General features: G+C 39.4%; 1 protein-coding gene across 5 annotated transcripts in view; it reads right to left on the bottom strand.

Moving 5' to 3' along the window:
• Positions 1-2,221: 2,221 nt before the first annotated feature.
• LOC110087981 (potassium voltage-gated channel subfamily A member 3) overlaps positions 2,222-22,432 on the bottom strand; it is a 46,094-nt gene continuing 25,883 nt past the window's right edge. For all 5 annotated transcript variants that reach the window (XM_072997498.2, XM_078392777.1, XM_072997495.2 and 2 more), the window contains one exon: positions 2,222-2,660. The gene's annotated coding sequence lies outside the window, so the exon portion shown is untranslated. The remainder of the gene's footprint in view (positions 2,661-22,432) is intronic.

Genomic DNA, 22,432 nt, shown 5'->3' on the forward strand with positions numbered 1-22,432 from the left:
GGCAAATGCACTTTGGACAAGTATGCAAAAATGAGACCAGTAAGGGTATTTGTGTGATTGCAGGACAAGTACAGGGCACAACAAAATATGGTGGACCACCTCCATGACAGATCCTTTGTATCTTATTCAACATTTGTAGGGCTGAAAATATTATCAGATACAGTATTTGAATTGAGAAACAGGAAAATTGAAGTACAGCAGCTCAGTCTCAGAGAAGTTAGATAACAGTTGAACCCTTGAATGAAGCCATTGACTTCCAGAGGTGCTAGGGAGGTCTCAGATTCAGGTCATTGTACAGTATGTGTGTATATGTGTGTAGGTATAGATATACTGCACGTACCTACCTACCTACCTACCTACCTACCTACCTACCTACCTACCTACCTACCTACCTACCTACAGGTATACAGTATCTCCCTGCAACTACTCCACCAGCCATTTAGCAGAGCTGTTAATTGAAGACAAAGACTTGCATTGCTGTTTAGATAGTATTTTTGCATTCTGGAGTATTCTTATTTTTGTTTCTTCCCTCCCTCAGCTTAGTTTACTAAACTTTATTATATTATATTGAAATATTATAACTCTGTTAAGACTAAATATCTGTAATTGTAAAAGAATTATTCCTAAGTGGGCTTTAACTGAAGAGATCTCACATCTAGGGTGCTGTGTCTTTGCCATTCCCTCCTTATTTGCAGGCATGTTTCTGGTTTTTTTTCCAAACAGTGATCCAGAAATGCACAGATAATATCACTGAACCAAGGATGGAGCAGATCAGATTGTTTCCTAAAGAATACAAGGCAAGCAGGCCTGATCTCTCTGCCCTTTATCTGGGGGCACTGTGGGCCATGGGGGCTTCTGTGGACCTCTTGAAACAAAAAACAGAGAATGTGCATTCGACACACAAGGAGTGGAGCATATTAGTCCCATTCCCTCCACCATGGTTTTCCTCAGGCAAAAGTGATGTGTCTGAAGCCAAGACAGAATTGGATGAAATCCAGTTCCCTAATTTACAGTATTTAAGGCTGATCACAACCTCACCTGTCATGACTTTTCAGAAATAAAACATTTCAGATTCTTCCCCTTCTTCATCCCGTCCAAAGATTCCTAGGCACCCTTGGAATTGCCTTTATTGTGAGGAAGCTATTTGAAACTACTGTACAGGGAAGGGAAAAGACTTTAATTACCAGATTTAAAAAAAAAATATGAGGAAAGCATTGTTAGAAGAGGTGGTCCAGATCCTCACATCTTGACATGGTTATGCCTACTTAACATCCAAATAGGGCTTTGGTATCATCCAGAAATATAAGATGGATAATCCTTGTTGAAAATACCTCCTAGCTCCTAAAACTGACTATCACTAGACCTTGAACCTCTAGGATGCCTTCCAGATATTTTAGACCACGATTCACTGAATCCTAGTCTGCATGGCCAATAGTCATGAATTATGGGAATTGTGATCTTAAACAGTCTTAATTCAGCAAAAAACGCAGGCACTCTTTGGGGTTCAGAGTGGACTTTTTTTAAAAAAAGTTCTTCAAATAGCCATATGTACCCTTTGCTCCATAAATTCTCATGGCAGCATCTCCTCAAGTATATCGCCATCTCTAATAATTGCGAACTCCATTTTTGCAGAGTTATAAGTCAGACTCCACAGAGACCTAGTAGCTATTCCATTACTCCATGAAATCTTACAAAGCAAAGCCAACAGTACATACACATAACAGCTTCTACATCTACACATGGAATAGGGGCAGGAGTTCTCATGCAACACACTTGTCAAACAACTCAAATTAGTCCCTTCCTCCTGAATTACTATTACTTGAATATTATACACACACACTCTCTGCCTTTGGGACAGCTTGGCTATGGGCAACTGCAACAACAGAAAGTTATGGGCCCATTTGTTTGTCCTTGTTCAGGTTAGCCAACTAGTGTGGTAGCATTTCTAGAACTAGAGCCCAAAGATGCTTCTCTGATCAAATGGATGCTGGCCACATGCCTATATAGGTCTTTGTGTAGATCCCCAGAAGCAATTCCTTTCTCCTCTGCAGCTTTATGAATCTGGAATATAATCATTATCTCTATTGGCACTAGATGCCAATTCTGCTTGGTGGAAATGTCACACAACCCCTAATGTTTTTCCCATTTTGGTTTTTCTCTCTATCTCTAGTTCCTGACACAATAAATTTCATAAACCTATGTACAATATGAATGAACAGAATAAACATTAAGATGATTTTATTGAACTTTATGTATGAAATTATTGGACAATTCAAAATTCTAATGCAAAATATTAAAAAAATAAAGTCAATGTTGGGTAAAAAAAATGCAGAACTCCAAAATTCATTTGTAGTTATGATAACACAAGGACCATGTCACAATGGAATTTATAGGAAAACAGTATGTTTCATTGAATACAGTTGTAGGTTACAGCTTGTTTTCATGTCATCCAATACAGCTTTAATCCACAGTGTCAAAAATGGAGGTTGACTCAAGAATACACAGCAGTAAATGGTTTAATTTTACACTGTGATCAAAATGTTGATGTTTCAAGAAGTTGCGGCTAGATTTTTTTTTGATGAAGTCAAGCGTGCTTTGTGAGTCTCCTTCATTCATTGCAGATCTTCAGAAGGCAATTGTTCAATAGAAGATCATTTCCCCTAAAAATACACCATTAGCATTCAAATTAAACCATGAGTGAAATTTTGCAGTGTTGTGTGCAATGTACATCACAGAAGTGATAAACAGATTAAAATACATGGCCATCTACTTCATAATAACACAATGCCAAAAACTTTGCATGCATGAACTGTATTTTGAAGAACTATAAAAAATACTTCGCACCCTAGATTGCCAGTTTTTCATTTTCATACTCTCAGGCTTGTTTAGTCCACTTCAGGCAGGACATCTCTTTCATATGATGTATGGTGCATTTTGACTCACCTTTGATGTGTCGAACCAGAATTTTAACTAAACTTCTCTTTTGAATTGCACATGTCTGAACAGCAAACAAACAAACAAACAAACAAACAAACAAACAAACTGCCCTGGCCACCCAGAGTTCAACACTGAAGGCATAAAAGTGGTCTACTTGCCCCCAAGCACAACATCTCTAGTTCAGCCTCTAGATCAGGGTGTCATAAGGACTTTTTAGGCTCATTATGCATGATATTGTAAGGAAAGGATTATCAGTGCTACTGAAAAGAATTTCAAGTGTGTGTGTGTGTGTGTGTGTGTGTGTGTGTGTGTGTGTGTGTGTGTGTGTGTGTGTGTGTGTGTGCGCGCGCGTGCGCTTGCGTGCGCTTTGTAGTTACATTTGGGGAGGCATAAGAGTTATACACGGATTTTGAACTACAAGGTATATAACACCTCTAACCCCAGGGTTGCTGGGGGCAGAAGTGTACTGTATTGTATTGAGCCAATTCATAGGACTGCCTCAGTCATTCTCCAAACCACTATTCAATCACAGCTTTAAAAAGTTCAGGTTATGCAAGACAGAGGTCAGCTGATTACCAGACATAGTGAACTGATCTTCCTCAGAAGAAATAAGAAATACTTTATACAATTTTGCTCTTGAGACACACTGCATCTCCCCATATCCTTGATCATGTTTGGCAAGAAAAGCATGTGATGGACTTCCGGCTTGAAGCTGTGACGAGACAGCAGCCGGAGGACGGAGCTCCATCCCCTGGGCTGAATTCTGACCTGTTTTGGACCCCCCAGGGAGTTAAAACCACCCCGAAGAGGTGGTAAAATGGGGGAAGAAACCTGTTGATCACAGGGGGAATGGCAGTTACCCATGTTTGATCTGGGAAACTCCCCAATCAACCACTGGGCAGAAACAAGCAGCTGAACTAGCTTGCTTGCAAGTCATCAGCAGCTGGCAATGGAGAAGCGATAAATCAGCCTAATTAACATTGTGTTATCACTGGGTGAGAAACATGTTTTTATTATATTGCTTTACTATCCCTGGACGAGACAATCTCTATGGCAGAAATAGCGTCTTCTATCCCTGACCACTGATTGAGCAGTAGTGAATCTGGAGAGAGGAGGAGATGCAGGGAGACACAAGGAAAATAAATTGGACATTAATTAGACATTTAATTATACTTCAAAAAAGGAAGCTTGGTATTAATTTGTTGTTATAAACTTAAGAATTTTTCTTTTGAAAATATCATTGGCAACAACTCTGGGAAACTAAACGTTTGTATGTTACTTGAAACAGCTATATAAGGTGCTGATGAAAAGCCTAGAATCAATTACCTTGAACACTTTATGGCTGTTTGGAATTCCCTTTCTTTTTGAGGACAGAACTGAACTACGGATTAATTAACCCTAGAAAGCCCAATCCGGCCAAAGTGGAACATCTAAATGGTATCCTGAGTTCTGAACTTGACTGGACCTTAAGCTTTTAGGCAGGGAAAACTCTCTACATCTGAGACTGAATTCAAGCTTAACCCTAAAGATGATCAATCCATTAAAGTGGACCTATGGACGCAAGTATTGTTGGAACTAGACTGATTACTTTAAGCATCTGGACAACTTTCACTTGGAATACAATTATTTGACATCTGGGACATAATGCCACAACAAGGACAATTTTGGGATGAAACAAAATCTACCCTTCAAGCTATTTTAGAAATAGTGAGATCCCACAACAAAGAGGTGAAATTATTCCTGAACCACTTAAAGAAGAACTATAGTCAACAGGAGACAGGGAATAATGAACAAGGAAATGAGAGGGTGGTGGATGATGTATGCCAATCAAAAGAGGGGCTGGAGGAAATTAGAAGAGAAAATCTAGGAGATTTAATTCTAACCCTGGAGCTGAGGAGAGTTTAAGGTGTGCTAAGGGAAGATAAGGGGAGAGAATCAGCAGATCTGCCTGGAAGATCTATTGGAGATAGATCAAATACTGTATATAAACTGTTCTCAGGTGGCACAAGGCATGGCAGAACTTTTAGAGAGATAGAAACAAGAATTGGGAAAAGACAAGAGAAGGAGTTACCAAGAAAGATGAAAAAGAAAAAAAAAATAAGGTGGCCTTCAACGTTGAAAGCATGTATATATCTAACTTCTGGAATTGTAAGGGGGCATGTCCTATATATTAGAAAAGGGAATTAAACTGAAACAAGAGATCACTAAACAGGGTAAAGACATAACATGGTGGTTCTTAAGGTAAATTGAAGCTAGATAGAAGGAAGAGGTAAAACAAATAGTACTTAATGAACATACATTAGATATGATATTGATATAGACATGATAGAAAATGTGGAGATAGAAATAGCTAAACAATTATACAAAGAAAATATGTATAAATTGCTTTAGATAACATCTATTATGTGTTAGGAACCTATTCAGTTATTACTGATATAAAACACAGTTCATCCATTAAATCACCTCAAAATAATATAAATTTGGAACCGGAATTACTTTTATTAGGTATGTTATTAGAGGATTTTGAGAATATTGTATACTATGATAGCAATATGATAGTAGCCAATGTTGTATAATAAAATATGGTTTAAATCTTTAAAAAATGTATAGATTTTGAAGGGACAACTAAGAAGACACCAAGTTGCAAAAAACAAATAATTATAAGCAGCCCATGTAAAACGATATTTAACAAGCATGAATTGAATGTAGATAGATTGAAAAACTAATAAAATGTTTAAAAGAGAAAAGAGGAAAATAAAAAAGAATGTGATGTGACACCATTGCAGGAAACAGGATTCTGGGCCAAAGGTTCATTCTTATTGACTGAGGAGCCTGTTTCCATGATTTTGTTTGTAAGATTATTACCATATATTTCAATGCGCAAAATGAAATGGAAAAATGTTACCAACTTTTATTTAATCAACAAATAGCCTATAAAGCACTCATTAAAATAACCAATACAACAGAAAACTCCTGTTAAACATTTGCCATGGATCAGTTTAATAGATGTTTCTGGACATAACCCAACCTTAATTAATCACTTTTGGATTCTCTTGATTTAAGTAAGAAAGTCTGGCATTTTCTCCAATTGAAAGAAATGGTACCCACCATGCAAAACAATCCCAAAAGGGGAAGATAGTATGTGGGTGGATGTGTGCATCGATTTTAAAATGTAACTTTTTCGGTCTCTGGAAATTCTCCATCCTACATGACCATACCTGATGGGAGATTCAAAGGCTGAAGTCCAAAAGTCAAAACAGAAACTATACAGTATATATATTTCTCTACCGTGAATCTGCTATGTATATATATATATTTCCACAGAAGTTTCACAGTAGAGAAATTGTCAGTAAACCATGCTCACTCATGCCAGAAAGGTCGCACATGCACATGCACATATGCAAACATGCACCATACCACCTTTAAAAAACTTCCTTCTCTTGAAACTAGTAGGAGATCAAATAACTATGTCAGCTTCACAGCTCCTATACTGGTATTTCAGCCTTTTGGGAGTCATATTGGGATCTGGAGAACCCAAAGTTCTCCTGAGGTATCCATAAAATGCACCATTTCCAGTGCTACTGGACAGAGAACACCATCAGTAGCAGAGTGGTGGACCAGAGTGTCCTGCCATGGCACTGGGGAACTACCGCCTACAATGAGGAAAGTGTACACGACCAGTGCCCCCCACTGCTCCACAGAAATATATGTTTGCTTCCTAAATATATAGGCATGGTATTTGTTTAAAATGATATATTTCATTGACTTGTGGTACCAGAAGAATTTGTTACACCATGAAATAATCATAGCAATATAGCAAAGGTTTGTTCTTGAGAATGTAACTTTTCCATCCATGGGTAATTTGATCTCACCCACCTATCCAAGCCCTTAATTATTTTAATCACTTTACTCATCAATAATATACAACTCACAGAGAGCAACATTTCCACAATAGGATATAGTATTGCCAGCTAACAACGTTAAAATCAGATTGTGTTACTTCCTTGCTCTATATGCATATCTACTAATTATGGCATATGCTGTTGCTGAAAATACGTCCTCATATTAGTAGCTTACTGTAAAGTCACTTGACTGTTGTTATCCAGTACTCACGTAATTCCTTGGAACGAATAATCATATTTTTGGATGAGTTCCATGTTGTGATGATACATTTAAACATTTCCCTTTGCACTCTAGATGTGATCCAAGATCACATGCACAGTCATTATTTTCTTCACCTCTTGAAATAGGTTAACTGAAATGAGGCCATCTTTATGTACATAAAGAGATTGCAGCAACAGGATCCAGAGTATCTGGCTCAGGTAGTGACATGACACGTTATATGTTTGCCATTATGCATGTTGTGAGCATGAGAAGTTTCTCATTTGCCAAACCTTTCATTTAGCAAATGTTAGTGCATTTTGAAGGGGCGTGGTGCATTTTGAGTCTCCATAATTAAACTCCTCAAGCAAACTGTACAGAGAAACACGGACTTGTAGCTAGCAGTTGAACAAACAGCAGACAGCTAACAGTCCTCAGCCTTCCTCTCTCCAGCAACCTCATAAATGTTTCTCCTCAAGAAACACTCTCCACAGCATCAGAAAGCCTATCTGACCAACAGGCCTTATGTTGTATAGGAATGCGGTGCGAAGCGCAACTAGCTGGAATTAAATGGACTTATTTCACCCCTCTGAATCCTGCCCTATATGGCACTACTATAGGAGAGCAGGACAACTCTTTGGAACAGATTTTCAGACAAACGATATAGTGGTCCTGCAGGAGAAGAAAAACTGCTTGTGCAACTTGTCTTCTGTTCACATTAGCACTGGAAACCCAATATAAATCAATGTTTGGGCATTTATTCTTGAATAGATTTTTGAGAATAAATTACATCAAAACAAAATAGTTATATTGGAAATACCAAATTACATCAGAGAATAAAACAGCCAATTTACTCCAAATAAGTCAATTACATCAAATAGCAATAGACATCTGAGAATGAATTAGCTGGTTGCACAATTTTGATCTTATTTTGTGCCACTATAAATCATAAATCACATTACTATAGAAGTGCAGTACTCTGGGGGCTGATTAACAGTAGGCACTAGTTAGGAATGTTTTTTTTAAAACAATATATCCTGCCTTGCCAAGAAAAAATGGCTTAAAGAAGCTCTTTATCCCAAAGATGTTATTTTCTCATTTGCTTTCTGCAACGATGAACCAGGATTTCAAAGTCCAAAAATAGCCATTTTGACAGGGAGTATGTTTCTAGATATGCAGGGGGAAATGATTTGCAGCTTTTTTAAAGGCCTAGATGTCATAAATAGCAAATGAGTTGGTGAACCTGTTTCTGGAATGTATCTAGAGTGAGATGGGGCACTCACTTGACTGAATACACTTGCATACCAAACAACCCACCGTCACTGCCACCTTCAAACAACCTCACTTTATAAATAGAAACCTGTCATGTTATGGAGAAGGCTAGGACTGAATACTTTTGCATGAAGGCACATTCAGGCCTGTGTGCTTCCACAGAATTACTGCTTTAGTTGCAGAAACCATACTTAAACGTTTGGTGCCTTCCATGGAGGCAACTTTCTCTGATTCAGTTTCACCAGGACTGGAGTACTTAACTTTTTTTTTGCCCAAAGAATAAAAATAAAGAATTAAAATCAGACCAGCAATAGACTGCATCATCCTTTGCATAAACACTCGCCTTTTTAGGATTAAATCTTGTAAGTAACACAGAAAAGCACCCTCACTAATGACTCCATACTGCAGTCAAATCCGTGTAGTTCATTAGAAATCAAAACACAAATTGTTTGAGTAACTGGTGTATGTCTGTATGGGGATGAGGAAGTGTTAAAGGACGTCCAGTTAAAAGCAGTCTATTCAAACCTTTAAAGGCCCTCCCAGTGACCATTCAATAGTGGATACTGTTACTGTGCTTCTTGTTCCATTGTTATATTCTGTTGGGAGCCAATAATACAGGATAGCTACATATGGTAGATGGAACAGACAGATGGGCTAATGGATGTGTTAACTTACAGTACTAAATAAAGATATATTCAATAGTTCAGCAGAGCTAAGGCTTGCACCTGACCTTTTGCCCTTTAGCAAGTACTACCTCAGACTTCCCTGTTCCCCCTGAGTGTAGCTATAATCTCGACAAAACTGGTATAAACTGGAAGGATGAATATTCCCAAGAACAGTCATTGTTGTAAGTGTTCATTATTAGGTGCAAAGTATTTGGAAATAGCTTGGTCTTCAATAGGCAATTAAGATGCACTTCAAAATGGCTAGAAATCATTTGTTGAGATGGCTATCACAATAGCTGCCTTTCTCATTTCTCCTTAGAGACAACCATGACAAAACCCTTAATTTGGAAATTTAACATTACTGTACACCATTGCTGATATTTGCCGTGAGCAGTGCCATAGCCTTTGGAGCTTCAAAGCTTACAAAAACACTTGACTCAGGGAAAGTCAATCCTTGTCTTAAGAACAGATTAAGGTTTGTAGTAGTAGTGACTATATTGATTAGAAAAGAAAAGAAAACTAAGGGCTTGTCTAGATGGCTAAATTGGAATGCACTAGATTGGGCTACATAGGGCTGCTTAATGTAGAGGTCCGGTATGCCACTTGGTGCAAACCTTACATCCAAATGGTATACAAACATCAAGTGACCCTATTTGGCCTTCCTTCCTTAAGAAAACAACAAAAATGGGAGGGGGGAATCCCCCTCCTTGACTATCCATTCTCTTCTGCCTTCTGGGAGAAAGTTTTTAAATTTTTAAAAAATAAAATCTAAGTGGCATAGCACAACAGTGCTATTTTAAAATATATATTTTGCCTCCTTCCTCTGTCCTGCCACAGAGGGGCAAGTGTTTAATTTCCCAATATCATGAAGTAGCTAAGCTTTTCAAGCCACTTTATAATATTGGGAAATTGAAAACAGAAGGGAAATTTAAAGCCACAAGGTCTGCTTTGGTTTGATCCCAGCAATTACATGTTGGAAACAAATCAAAATAGAGTGACTCTACCTGCACCAAAAAAAACCCAGTAAAGCAAAGCATGCTGCTTATATACCAGCCGATAGCAATTAAAGCACTCTTTGGGTGGTTTTCAATTGAATTATGTAAGCTACACATTGCCCCCACCGCCCACAAGCTGGCTACTCAATTTACCAACCCTGGAAGAATGGAAAGCTGAGTGAACCTTGAGTCGACTACCTGGGATTGAACCCAGGTCGTTAACAGAGTTTTGGCTGCAGTACTGCAGTTTAACCACTGTACCACAAGGCTCACTGTAGTCCTTGACAGGGACCCAGAAGGGTGTAAAGCAGGGGTCCACAACCCCTGGTCCAAATGGGGTAAAAATGAAAATCCTGATGGTAATGATCAAAGCCTACCTTGTAGGATTTTGAGCATAACCTTGCTAGCGTGTGAAATGAGTGCAATTGTACAGTAGTTGGAGCATTCTTTGGCAGTGCCCTTCTTTGGGATTGGGATGTAGACTGATCTTTTCCAGTCCTCTGACCACTGCTGAGTTTTCCATTGGTGATGATAAAAAAATAGTGCACTGGTCTTTGATGTTGGGCTATGGCACCAAGGTGGGTGACATGATCTTTAGCCTGGTTTGTTCCTTTTTGCAAACCACACACAGAATGATTAAAGTGGTAGGAAAAGCCATTGATGATGATTAAATCCTCTGCGAACTAGCAAAAATTTAATGCAACTTGCTAGGCATGTTGGACACCTTACTACTCCCTATACCACCCCATGGCTGGAGTGCAATGTGTTCCAGCAAAAATAGTGCACATCTTTGTTAAATTTGGTGCATCATGCTAGTTTGGTACATAGCCTGGCAGCTATTGATACTTATGATATATCCTGCTAGTTCAGTACACAGCCTTTGTAGATTCAATAAGATTTTGAATTCAAATAATGTATGATTTCCTTACTTTCAAATCAAGGGGGTAATGTTGGCATATATAATTTCGGGGGGGGGGTAAAAGGTAAAAAGGTTCCCTGTTTTAGAGGGCAGTATTGACTATTCTGTCATGTGGCCCATGTGGATACAGAGTGCCTTTTTCAACTCTGGTTGGTTCACAAGCTGTAGGTACTCCTGGATAAAGACAACTTACCTACAGTAATTTATCCCTCACTAGCTTCATAATTCACCCATTATAATTCACTCTATATTGGCTGCCCTTGAAGACAGTCCAGAGACAACAGCTTCTGCAAAATACAGTTGACATCTGTGTTCACCAGCTTGACTGTGGGAGACCACAGAACACTGGCTTTTAACAGCTGCACCAGCTGTCTATTTCTCATGAAGTTCAGTTCATATTCTTGATATAAACACTGCCTAACATTTAGCTATCTAAAAGAGCACCTCTTTTCGTATTACTCTAGCTGTGTGAAATGAAATCTGTTCTGGTTATATCACTGCCTAATACCATCCAGACTGCTCTAATAGGGCCTTTCAGTAGTAGTCCCTAGTTATGGAATTCCATTCCCTGGAAGTTACACCAGCATCAACATTAGAGTTTTTTGGCAGCAGGTTAAAGAAATAATTTTCCGATAGGCCTTTGATCAGATAAAGGAAAGCTAAATAGTAGAAGGCATATTGTGTTTTGCTTCTGGCTGCCTGCCTATTTTACTGACTTAACTGCTTTTACAGTGCTATACAGCAGTGGTCCTCAACCTTGGGTCTCCAGATGTTCTTGGACTTCAACTCCCAGAAATCCTGGCCAGAAGAGGTGGTGGTATAGGCTTCTGGGAGTTGTAGTCCAAGAACATCTGGAGGCCCAAGCTTGGGGACTACTGCTATACAGTATAGCACAGCAAGTCCCAGGATCACTGCATGATGACAAGCATGATGACAAGCAGGGTATACATTTTATAAATAAATGAAACATGTTTGGGGGCATGTGGAAGTCTGTATAATTTGCTGCACTTCACCATAATATTATGTTTCTGTGTGCAGGGGCAGTTCATGGACTGGTATAGGGGTGGATGCTCCACCCCACCATTTCTGGTGTAGGTCTCAGTCATAAGTTGCCTATGCCAATGTGTTGCTTTAAATAAAAGGGTAGTTTTCATCTGCCTGTTTTTGCTGAATGTTGACCTGAGACCAGAAAGTTTTGGCGGCATAGAAACTTGAGTTAAGTGCTCCCATTTGCCATCTGCAGCAACAGGGAAAGGGTATCACAGGCAAGATGTCAAGGTCAGTGCAAAGCTTTGGAGGAAGGGCAGGCCAATGATCCCACCTTCACTCGCTGGTTTTTCATGTAGGGCTGAAAAAAACCCACGTTGAAACTCCAGATAGCTGCTACCAATCTACAGGATACACAATATTGAGTTTACATAAACCAGTTGACTGACTCAATACAATAAAACTTCCTATGTTCTCTGATTGTCTCCACACTGGGAATCTTGTGTATTAACAGGCCTTCTGCACCTCCATGCACTTCTTCCTGCAGACCTGTTATCTAAAAATCTACTCCTAAAAGTTTTGAACCTCCCCAAAGCCATCACCAAGACAACACAAGAAGCCAGTAGAGACTAATGACTCCCAATTGCAGTGGGGAGGAGTTAAGGAATCCATTTTGGACTTTATTCTGAATGTAAGACCTATTTAAGGTGCTGAACCCTATGCTTCAAAATAGATTCAGCATGTTGGACAGCTCATGTGAAGTTCTGACTTGATCAGATTCACAGCTCCCATCTGAAATGTAGAACTGGAGCAGATTCCAGCCCCCAGAAAATTGGAGTCACCTGTCCCTGCTGCAAGGAACCAAAGTCCCAATAAAGAAATCAACACAGTCCTGTGTGGTCTCCCTGGAACAGCTGGGCCCTGATGGATCCTGATTACATATCCAGTTTTGCTTTGAGAAACTAGTTGCCCTGTCTTCTTACTTCGTGTACAAGAAAGTACTTCATGTTCATGTCGCTTCTTGTCTGTAGAGACCTCTGACCCAGCATACAACTCACACGCTCAGATTTTTCTGTTTCCAAAAAGTGCCATTGCTACCCAACCAGTACACCCATTGACAATGGAAAAGAAGTTCTGTCTATTTTCAGCCTTTGTCCTAATTCACTGAACAAACCTTTTGTCCAGTTGTGTTATCACAGGTAGCCCTTCTCTCTCTGAATATTAATATCCTCCAAGTACTGATGGTATTTGGTTTATAGAGGGCATCAGTGATTTCTTCAGAGAAACTTGGAAATTCAAGGACAAGAAGAACACTGTAAGAGATCTGAGGAGCTGTGAGGGGATGAATACATTAACGTTACGAAGCCAGAGGTATTGGTAAGACAATTATTGTCTGTGCTAATATTTAAAACCCTAATATTATAAATATGCACGTAGATTTTTAATAGCCAGGTTAGTGACACAAAGGTGGTTCATCATGCTTAGAAATCTCAGACCTGAACTATTTTGATGGTGGGAATTAGTGGTTTAGTGCTCAGCAAGTATCCAACTGGATTTATTGCATACAGAATGGCACTTTTGCAAGCAGCTTCTGTCACATCCTCAGAACATCTATCACATGCCCAACTGTGTACAGATTTTGCAACTGATTGTGTAACCAGGCACATAACAAACTCACCACAAAATGCCGCAATTGCAGTTCCATGCCTTTTGTTGATTCAAATGTTGATTCATGATAAATTCCAGAGGATAGTAGCTCTGGACTGAGACTTGAGAGATCCTGATTTCCCACTGAGCCAGAAAACCCATACAGTATTCTCAGATCAGTCACTGTTTCAGACAGGGATGTTGTGAGGATGAACTGGGTTGGAGAAGAACAGGTATATTGCCTTGAGCTCACTGGGTGAAAGGCATAACATTTATGTAACTTGGGTTACTCAAATTAGATAAATAAATGAAACTGAACTATTCTGGTGCATACATAGTTATACATAATGTACATGCTTTCCTGCCGCCTTCTTAAGTCACTGTCCAACAGGACATTCTCTTGCACAATGCCAGGAGCTGCCTAAGACAATTGCCCCAGTCTTAAAGAACTTCCTAACTAATAACATGTTCAGCCCGTAAGGACAGAATCTACCACCAGATGCACACTTTCTACCACCTGCTTTGTTTAGAGGGTTTCATCCTCTTTAACCACTAGATAATATTAATAATTTGGCTTTTTATATGGAGTATATTTTATCTCTATTTGACTTTCTTTTTGGTGCAGTGTAGTTCACCTTATTTTCTGGCAACCACATGTGTTTTAAGCAAGAGCAATCCATCTTGCCCCTTTTGTAAGTTCTTTCCTTTCTGCCACAGCGCTAGGGCTGCATGTTATTTGGTGCAATTGGGATTGCTCCGTATTATCCCATTCTACAGTCTGTATGACTGCTTAATGCACTCCCAAATAGAGCTGTGGGTGGCATTCTCTTCAGTAACAACCTTGTGACATATGCAGTGGGTTCTGATGGTAGAGAAACCCTCTGCTCTATTTTCCTCTTCTCATAATTTTTCAAAACATATTCTCCTAAGTGTTGCAGCAGTATTTCAGATATAATCGAGTATCCATGCTTGGGAGGTGTATTGCTATAGTACAATGCCACTTAATAAATTAAACAAGAAACAGGAAACTAGGTTAAACAAAAAACATCTTCCATGTGAATGGAAGGATCATTCAAGTACAAGAAAAAGTAGATTAACACCAAAGATATATGAGACCTGGATAATTCTAAATTCCCCATCTTTTAGCACCCCCAGTGCACTATCTGAAATTTAACTTCCAACTTTGCAGACTGTAATGTTTCACTGTAGTTCTGTTCTATGCCCAAGGGGAAAAAAATCACACCCTTAAATTGCAGTCAGCCTTTGTTTCAAGAGCAGAGAGGAGATAATGGTCTGCAGAGCACACAGCTGGATGTAACCTGATACCTTTCCACCTACGAGTGATGTATTTAGTCTCCAGTCTGGGACTGAGAGGTCTCATGGCCACAACATCTGGCCTAATTTTTAAAATTCATTGTTTCTCCCCTCTGTGCATGTGCATGTGTGTATTTAATATTTATCTAGTTTGATGAAGAATTCTAGAGAACTCAAAAGTCCGCACACTTTTGTGGCATTTTTTATTGAATCCCCACAGTGGATTTCCTCATTGCTTTTTCTCATGGACCAGCATGGCTGTCTTGCTGTTATTGTTGCTGTTGTTGTTTTTCTCAACAGACGGTGCCTTTTAGGCCACTGTTCACAAATTCATCAAGACAAAGTATTTAGATATAAGCAGATTTAGTGCCATTAATTCAATGGGATTAACTCTGAGTACTTGAACTTTTAAAATTGCCTTTTATGGTACTAAAATTCCAGTCATGAACATATAACTTAAAATGTGTACCATGAATACCAATTAAACATATTTCCAGATTCAATCTACACAGCCTCAAGATGTTAGCTGGTTTACAGAAGAATAGTATGCATAGCTACTCAGAAGCAAGGCCCACTGAATTCAACGGGACTTACCTCCAAGTAAGGTATACAGGATTGTAGTGCAACTACTCATGAAGTGATAAATGCACGAAATTCATTAGCAGAATCATGCATGTAGTTGCTCTATAGTAGTAGTAGTAGTAGTAGTAGTAACAACAGTAACAACAACAACAACAACAACAACAACCAAAGAGAGTGAAAAAAATGGATAAGAAATCCAGTAATGGGAAAAGATGGTTAACCTTTCCATCAATGCCATTTTGTTGAAGTAAATCCAGATATCATCTATATGGTCCTTTTATGCCTTTCCCTAATGGGCACCCAATCTAGGAGATAGTTTTTATTAGGAAAAGGAACCCATTATCGATGTCCTAAGCTGACTACTTTCTATTGCTGTTCCTGGGGAAATTGCTATATCCCTGGAATACTCCCCAGAAGTGTAGCACCGTCTCCCCAAGAAAGATTGTCATCTCTGCAACCCCTTAGCAATCTCTGAAGGCTTGTCCTCTTTCAGACGATCTTGATTTGGATTCCCGCATTGAGCGGTCCCTTCCAACTCAATTATTCTATGATTCTATGATCTTTGCTGCTTCATTATCCCTCTAGTATTGCAAAACATTCAGAGCTATGTGCCTGAGACATCAGACATGTAGAAAAAGTGATACTATCTCTCTAATGACTACCTGCAAAATAAAAGGTCATTAATTTTGTCAAATGTAAGTTGAAGTAAACTCGTATTAGAACAAGCACCCATATGGGTGCAGTGCTTCTAGAGATACAAACAGCATCACAACTAGTGAGGCCCTTAGCCACACAGCTAGGACTATCAAAATCAGAAATATATAGGTGTGAAAGGAGTCAACCAGACAAAAAGCCCACCTGTGGCTTTGGCAGCTGCACAGTTGGGAACCATCACTTTCTTGGGGACTACAATTCCCAGCATCCCTCAGCCAGCATGGAAAGTTTTCAAGCTCTGTAGGTGCTCAAGGATCAGAGGTACTGAGAAGCTAGCCCTCACTACCAGGCAGGGGAACAGATGATCAAGAATGGGATACTATTTTACTTAGCATGTCCACTATCTTCCTTAAATAAATTATCTCAAAGTGCTTCAACTTCATTCATTTCTAGGCAGAAAGGAGCCAATTGAGAGACATCAAACTGAAGTTACTTCAATGAAACTGAACTGGCCTAAATCCACAGAGGTCTACTAAAAGGGTTTGCACACAGGCCTGTTAGAAAATATATCGCTTTGCAAAGATATGTTGACTTGGGGCGTATTGTGCCCAACATTTGTTTTAAAAATAGGGATCCATCTTAGCACACCTGCGCTCACATCCCTAGCCAATGTGTTCTTCCTTCTGTCTTGTGTCCTGCCAAGCAGTGCTGTGAAATTAATGGAGAAAGATGAGACTTCAGCATATGAAGCCTTAGCTCTAAGCAGGCTTCACCCTTACTTAAAAACCCAGAAAAGCTGATTATTTCCCGCTTCCTGGCATACAATAGAGAGAGGGTGTTGTTTTGTTGGTACAGTACTTAAATGTTTCCAACAGGGTCAAAATAGGTTTCTCATCAAAATCAGCAGTTCCCCACAAAGTTTTTTTGCCGACAAAAAAACAAAATGTTCACCGCTCAATGTGGTGTTATTGACACCGCTCAAATATAACATTTACTGCTGATTCTGGAATTAATTGGCAAATGCAATCCACACGGTAGCTCAGCAAAAACAGCTGATCTGGCATGGCTAAAACCGATGTAAAGCTTTTAAAGTAATGCATGGTGGAACGTCAGAAGACTCTGAATCCAATCTCATCTGTATCTATTGCCAATAAAGACACTGGTGCATCCGAGCAGTATTTCAAGGGCACCTTTGCTTTGAGTATGTATTGCAGTCTTGACAAACAAAGGAAACTTGAGTCTGAAAGGCATAAGAGGATTGCACTGGACAAATGTGACAGCTGTGTAAAGGGAACATATCCATGATGGCTCTACTGTTCTCCCAGGTGTGTTCATCATAAGAAACAGTGTAGCCTTGTGTGCCAGTTTAAGACTGGGAGAAGCTGGGTTAAAGGGCTTGCCACGGATGGCCTAACTTGTTTTGTTTTTTTTGTTTTTTTTTTTTTTTTTTGCTTTCCCATGTGTTCCACTTTTTAAAGTCTCTCATTCTTTATATCTCGTTTATAAATAAGTCAGAAAAATTTTGGTAAGATCTTAGCAAAAATGAAATCAAGTTACATTCTTACACACCTACATTGGCCAAATTCAAGAGGTTCAACTATTCCTAGCATGTACAGGACCATGTCATAGCTAAAGCTTGGAAATGTTACCTTTCGGGACTACAAATCACAGAGTTAGGAGTTCTGGGAGTTGTAGCCCAAAAAAGTAACAACTCCAAGCTCTAGGTATACCTGCCAACATGTCACTATTAAAGAGGTCACTCAGAAAAACAGAGCTTGGCATTTAGCAAGAGCACAAAAACTGGAAACATGTAAATAGAATTGTATACAGAAGAGACAGATGTTAGTTAGTTGGTTTATTTGTTTGTTTAAACTTGTAGCCTCACTACATTTAGTGGACAAGCCACTAGTCTTGTTGCCAAGATGCTATGAAGCAATGTGGATTACTACTAAAATGACCAACACACATTAGCTTCTTCATATCCTAAGGCCATCTTATGAGGGTTAAAGAGATCAGTCTGCAGAAATTTGTGTTGGAAGTCTTTTACTATCATGCCTCCTGTATAATAATTACATGCTATCAGGTCAATCCTGACTTATAGGGACCCTGTCCAGGGTTTTCTACATACAGAGTCCTCAAAAGTGGTTTGCCATCCTCTTCTTCTGGGGTCAATTCTAGGACTGTACAGCTTGTCCAAGGCTACACAGAGGCCTCTTCTATATGTGGGGACAAGTATTAATCAATGTGAACACATAAAAAGGCAAAGAAGCTGTCACACTTTAGCACTTCTTCTAAAAACAGAATCTGTTACATGAGTGGGAATTCAGAAAGCATTACATAGAAGCAAGTAAACTGCCAGAATCCATTATCTAAGATTTATCAGCAAGATTCCTTATTAATCAGAAGCTGCAGCAGGAAAAAAATGTTTTACTTCACAGTTATTATGAGCTTCTTTTGCAATATATTGCTTATATTTTTATTAGATATGAAGAAAATCCAAGCATCTACACAGGGAAAATATATTTTCATTATTTAGTGCACTCATATTTACTAGCAGTGTAGATTCTTTTATATTTAGAACATGGATGGAACAATCCATTTTACCCAGTGGAATTTCTGCAGTGACTACATAAATGACTGTTGCTTCTTATAATGAATGTAAAATACAGATTGGTTTCAGAAATGGTAACAATTTCAGAAGTTAAATACCACTTCCGAGAATCAAAATACCAGTTTCAGATGCTTTAGCTGATGCTGAGCTTTGGCAAGGAAATTCATTTCGTAAATATCTAACTTTAGAATTTCCATTAGTAGATTCTTACAAAAAAAAAATCCAAGACCATGGTGCCATTTCATTTTCTTGTTCCGTGTGATTTTGCATAGGGAAAACACATTTGTGGTGCCCATTTACTGCAGGGATTCAGAAAAAAAGAGTTCTCAACTCACACATTGATTCCAAAGATACCTCATTTTTCTTGCATTCAGACAGCAGTATTGAACTGCTAAGAAGACGAAAGGAAGGAAGCAGCCACTCCACCTCTGCATGCAGAACCCTTGCCAAGATAGGTGCATGAAAACCTATTAGCCACCCTAGTTCACACCTTTAAGAGGGGCCCTATTACAGAGATTTGGTCTGTTTGTTTTCCTCCAGGTGATGGAATTAATTTGGTCTTATCTCTGACATTGATTCAGGCACTTTTGAAAGCGACTGTGTTTTAGAGAGTTAGACTGTTATTTGTAGTTAAACAAATTGTGCTTTGGTTTTATGTAATATTGTTTTCATCTACATTGTGATATTTCTTGGTTGTAAGCCGCCTAGAGTGGTCCTAACCGACTAGATAGGCGGGATATAAATCAAATAAATAAATAAATAAATAAATAAATAAATAAATAAATAAATAAATAAATAAATAAATAAATAAATAAATAAATAAATAAAACTACAAGATCTGTGATGCTGAATTTTTGACTCACCAGAAGAGACTGAAGATTGTTTAGATGTGCCTATGAAAGAATACATTTCCTAACACAAAAAGTGTAATTCTGATAATTTTGATTCATTCGGAACCCATTTCGTCTTCTAGGTACTGGGTATAAGCTACTTGTTGGCAACTGCTTCTCTTTCTGGGAACTGACTATATGTCTTTAAAGGGGTAGAACATTTGCTTGTGCAAACTTTTTTTAAAAAAAAAACTAATGGTATTCCAGTAATGGACATGATAAAGGACAAAAATGGTAGGGACCTCACAGAAGAAGATATCAAGAAGAGGTGGAAAGAATATGCAGAGGCATTATACCAGAAAGATCTGGATACGCCGGACAACCCAGATAGTGTGGTTGCTGACCTTGAGCCAGACATCCTGTAGAGTGAAGTCAAGAGGGCCTTAGAAAGCATGGCTCACATTAAGGCCAGTGGAGGTGATGGCATTCCAGTTGAACTATTTAAAAGATGGTGCTGTGAAGGTGCTACACTCACTATGCCAGCAAGTTTGGAAAACTCAGCAGTGGCCAGAGGATTGGAAAAGATCAGTCTACATCCCAATCCCAAAGAAGGGCAGTGCCAAAGAATGCTCCAACTACCGTACAATTGCACTCATTTTACACGCTAGCAAGGTTATGCTCAAAATCCTACAAGGTAGGCTTCAGCAGTATGTAGACCAAAAACTCCCAGAATTACAAGCTAGATTTTGAAGAAGCAGAGGAACTAGAGACCAAATTGCTAACATGTGCTGGATTATGGAGAAAGCCAGAGAGTTTCAGAAAAACATCTACTTCTGCTTCATTGACTATGCAAAAGCCTTTGAATGTGTGGACCATAGCAAGCTATGGCAAGTCCTTGAAGAAATGGGAGTGCCTGACTACCTTATCTATCTCCTTAGAAATCTATATGTGGGACAGGAAGCAACACTTAGAACTGGATTGGTTCAACATTGGGAAAGGAGTTCGACAAGCCTGTATATTCTCTCCCTGCTTATTTAATTTATATGCAGAATACATCATGCGAAAGGCTGGACTGGAGCAATCCCAAGCCAGAAGAAATATCAACAAACTCAGATATGCAGATGATACCACTCTGACAGCAGAAAGTGAGGAGGAATTAAAGAACCTCTTAATGTGGGTGAAAGAGGAGAGCGCAAAAAATGGTCTGAAGCTCAATGTAAAAAAAAAAAAACTAAGATCATGGCCACTGGTCCCATCACCTCCTGGCAAATAGAAGGGGAAAATATGGAGGCACAGAGATATTTTACTTTCTTGGGCTACATGATCACTGCAGTTGGTGACAGCAGCCCTGAAATTAAAGGACACCTGCTTCTTGGGAGGAAAGTGATGACAAACCTAGACAGCATCTTAAAAAGCAGAGACATCACCTTGCCAACAAAGATCCGCATAGTCAAAGCTATGTTTTTTTCCAGTAGCGACGTATGGAAGTGAGAGCTGGACCATAAAGAAGGCTGACCGCTGAAGAACTGATGCTTTTGAACTGTGGTGCTGGAGGAGACTCTTCAGAGTCCCCTGGACTGGAAGGAAATCAAACCTATTCCTTTTGAAGGAAATCAACACTGAGTCCACTGGAAGGGCAGATCCTGAAGCTGAGGCTCCAATACTTTGGCCATCTCATGAGAAGAGAAGACTCCCAGGAAAAGACCCTGATGTTGGGAAAGTGTGAAGGCAAGAGAAGGGGACAACAGAGGACAAGATGGTTGGATGGTGTCATCAAAGCTACCAACATGAATTTGACCAAATACCGGAGGCGGTGGAAGACAGGAAGGCCTGGCGTACTCTGGTCCATGGGTTATGAAGAGTCAGACACGACTTAATGACTAAACAACAACAAATTCCAGTAATTTTACTAATGCTACTAACAGTGCCATAGAATGCTCATATGCATGAATGGAGTATGGTGTTGTGGGCTAACATCATGAGAACCTTAGATCAAAAAAGTAGGGGGATTCTTTTACCCTGAAAAGCCAAATTCACTTTCAGACGTGTTCTCTGGAACCACGGTGTGTGTGCGTGTGCGTGCGCGTGCGTGCGTGCGCGTGCATGTGTGTGCGCGCACGTGCGCATGCCAAAGACAAAAACTAGTGCATTTGAGCTTAAAGGTCTTACTGCAGGTTACTAAGAACTTTTTAAAGTTTAAGGTCAGGTTGAGGTCCACTATGCCAGTGGTTCTTAACCTTTGTTACCCGGATGCTTTTCAACTGCAACTCCCAGAAACCCCAGTCAGGACAGCTGGTGGTGAAGGCTTCTGGGAGTTGCAGTCCAAAACTCCTGAGTAACCCAAGGTTAAGAACTATGCCACTATGCCATTTGTTGTGATGTGTTTAATTTCTCAACAATCTTCTTAAGCCACTTAAAAATATTGGACAATTGAGAGCAGAAGGGAAATTTAAAGCTGCAAACTCCACTTTCATTTGCTTCCAGTGATCGCAGGTGCTAGAAACAAACCAAAATGGAGCAATCCTACCCACACACATACACACACACAAATAGTAGTAACCCCTGACGGAGACCCAAAAAGATATGCATAGCAATGCTTGGGGACAAACTGGTTCACTCTGACAACTGCATCAACAAAATGAGAAAACCAGTCCACCTCTCAGCAGACCAACCAGCAGAACATAAGTCCATTTAATTGCACCCTAAGATTTAAGAGAGGAATCTGAACCTTTACAAATAGAGTAGAAACTCATACAAAAGTAAAAGCACCAAACAATGGAGAAGGAGAGCCAGAGCTGAACCACCAGCTTTGCCCCCATGGCCTGAGGCTCTTCACCCCCACATTAGATAATACCTGTTACTTAACGATTCCATCATGTATGTCATCAAGTCGGTTCTGACACATGGTGACCCTTCTC

Source organism: Pogona vitticeps, chromosome 4 (genome assembly GCF_051106095.1).
Source record: "Pogona vitticeps strain Pit_001003342236 chromosome 4, PviZW2.1, whole genome shotgun sequence".
Taxonomy (NCBI): domain Eukaryota; kingdom Metazoa; phylum Chordata; class Lepidosauria; order Squamata; family Agamidae; genus Pogona; species Pogona vitticeps.